The sequence below is a fragment of the Delphinus delphis genome, chromosome X, assembly GCF_949987515.2.
Source record: "Delphinus delphis chromosome X, mDelDel1.2, whole genome shotgun sequence".
NCBI classification, from domain to species: Eukaryota; Metazoa; Chordata; class Mammalia; order Artiodactyla; family Delphinidae; genus Delphinus; species Delphinus delphis.
In genome coordinates, this window is record NC_082704.1 from 105,974,758 (window position 1) to 105,977,941 (window position 3,184).

Genomic DNA, 3,184 nt, shown 5'->3' on the forward strand with positions numbered 1-3,184 from the left:
ATTTAGGGGCTCATTTATTTTAACTCATTAAAAATTTTTTTATCGCTGGGAATTAAAACACCAACCATGGAAAATTTAAACTCCATAAAAATAATCAACACAATATAACTGACAATGGCAAAAACTTTATACAATTATATTTGTAATCTTAGGTTGGACTCCCTGGAAGCTGACTCCATCTGAGACTAGAATGAGAGTATTAGAATGATCTAAGAGGTCATTCCAGAAAGCATCAGTAGGGAGGTGGGAAATAAGAAAGGGCTGGGGATGAGCCAGTAAAGGGTATATCAGCAAGCAGTTTTTCACTGGGGGTGACTGGGGGTCAATCCCACCCCCTTCCCCGGGGTACTGGGAAAAACTGTGTAGAGCTCACCTGAGTCATCTCACCAGAGGACAAGGAAGCTAGGATATTTATCATCCAACTGCTGTCCGTCATTGGCTCAGGGTTACTCCCAGGTAGACAAAATTGCCATAAAAGTAAACTCACTTGTAAGAGGTTAAATTTTTTTATTGGGACAAATTTTTTTTTTTTTTTTTTTTTGGTACGCAGGCCTCTCACTGTTGTGGCCTCTCCCGTCGCGGAGCACAGGCTCCGGACGCGCAGGCTCAGTGGCCATGGCTCACGGGCCCAGCCGCTCCGCGGCATGTGGAATCTTCCCGGACCGGGGCACAAACCTGTGTCCCCTGCATCGGCAGGCGGACTCTCAACCACTGCGCCGCCAGGGAAGCCCTATTGGGACAAATTTTAAAAGAGGTCTCCATGGTGACATTTTTATGAACAAGAATTTTCCAGATGAAAATAATTTCAGTAAAATAAAAGCAAATAAATTTAAATATATACTAGAAACATTTTACCTGCATTATACAGAAAAATGATATCAAGGAATTAAATTGATTTGAGTTTGCTCAGGAAAATATGTTCTTCATTAAATTTCATCAATGTTGGCATGATTCTGATTAGAATGTTTGTACTCACAAACATGGAGTCACAGTGTCCTCGGCTCAAAAGAAGAGCAGGATCGAAACATCCTGTTCTTGAATTGCTAGAGGCCAAAAAATGAAGAGGATTTGTGCCAGGGGAAATTGCATGGGTAAATGCAGAGTGGAAAAGCATATGGAATGCTTTGGGAATGATGAATTCCTCACTGACAGAGCTATGGGAGCAGATGTTAAGAAAAAAAAATCATATTCATGAATATTCTGTGGATCTGTAGAGTTCTTTGTTGAAAGCGGATAAGAGAAAAATTGGATATTACAGTCCTCCAGTGAAACTCCTCACAACTTTTCACTAATATCCCATGACCTTACAGAAAAGAATAAAAACCCATTAAAATAATGAAAGATTGACAGGCAACATAATATAAAATTGTGAGCAGCCCTGAAAATAATTTTAAGGCAGATGGAGTTAGACTGAGAAAAATAGATCCATACTTCACATTATGGAATACTCAGGCTTCCCTTCATGAAAGAGAGCAATTGGAGAAATATATTTTTTTAAGGTATATTGTTATTGCTCCACCAACTGTGTCCTGACTCAGAGATTCGGGCCTTTACTAGCCAGAGAACTGGGCATTCAATTCTCTTGATTCCAAAGAGCTACACTGTAAGTGAGGCAGTTTTGTTCCTGAGTTTTGCCCCTTGCCTTGAAACCCGTCACCCCCACCAGCGCCCTCTGACCCCTCCGGCCCCCATCCCCACCCCTCAGTCTACCCAACTGTCTTTTTACATTTTCATATTGAGACAGAACAAGCCCAGCAATCAACTAGGCAGGAAGTAAGGACCAAGTGGCCGTGGTGTAAAGCATATCCTCCCCCATTACTCAGTGTAGGCGACCACAGATATAGGAAGAACAGTTTCACTTACTGCCACTGGCTTCCAGTACCAGAGAAGGAGACAATGAGAGGAGGGCAATAACCACCAGAATTCAACAGGTGCAATGAGAGAAAGCCTATTAGAAGCTGAAATGTGGACTGGAAGCTGTGCTCATCAACTCACCCACTTTCCAACTACAGATGTATCAAAGGGATGGGACTGCTACCCAAACAGAAGTTGAGACTAAAGGCAACCCATGCATTCTGTTGACACACTGAGTCTGGAAGGGTCTTCCCTTATTTGTGTATGACTTAAGTGAAAAAACAAGTTGGGTGAAAAAACAAGTTGGGGTTTACAAACAAAGACTATGGGATAAAATAAGTAGTTGGAAGACTCGGAGAAAGGAAATATTTGTGGAAAATTATTTGCTTTCAGGTCCTGAAGAAAGAAGTCACACTACTTGGCATCTTCAAAAGATTGCAAGTAATCATAACCTCTGTGCGTGAGGAGCAAAAGGTCACAGGAAGATGAAGAGTAAAAGAGGAAAAGGTAGTTGACTCAAAGACTAAGAAAATTCCAAAGGCAACAGGAGAATTAAAATCCATATGAAGTCAGTAAAGGATAGAAAGGATGTGGTAGAAAATTCACCTGCTCATGTGAAAGACATCTTTGAGATGCTTTCCCAGAGTGCAGAAGACAATGACAAGGAGATTCAGTTCTTCACCACATGCTTCATGAACACCTACTATGTGCCAGTCACTGTGCTAGGTGCTAGGATCTAAAGGCTTTCATATTCTCTATCTTCAGAGTACGAGAGGCAGCCATTAAACCCTTAAACACAAATTAACATGTAATTGCAAATTGTGATGGCTGCCACAATTGGCACTATAAAGATTACTCAGGAGAAGCCAGTTCTGATTGGGTGGTTAGGAAAGGTCTCTCTAAAGAAGGAATATATAGCTGGAGATATAAAGGATGAGTAAGAGAAGATCGAAAAATAGAGAGTGGGCAGGGGTGTGTAGCTCTGCAACAAAAAAGCAGGTGGGGCAGCAGAGAGACTAAAAGAGGACTGAGGAGAGGAAGGTGGGAAATGTGGTGCAAGATGTGATGGGAGAGGTACTAGGGCCAGATCACACAAGGCCACCTAAGGCTGGGTGAGGAGTTTGTATTTTATTCTAAGGGAAATGGAAAGTCATTGAAGGGTTCTGAATAAGTGGCCGATGTGATTTATATTTTAAAGGGTCGTCTGGTCCCCAGATGGCAATAAGGATGGAGTTGGGACTCTCACTGAGTGGGTCAGGAAGTGTGAAGGGTGATGATGACTTGGAAAACAGTGGTGGCTGACACTGCAGACAGAGAAGCGAATGGTTAG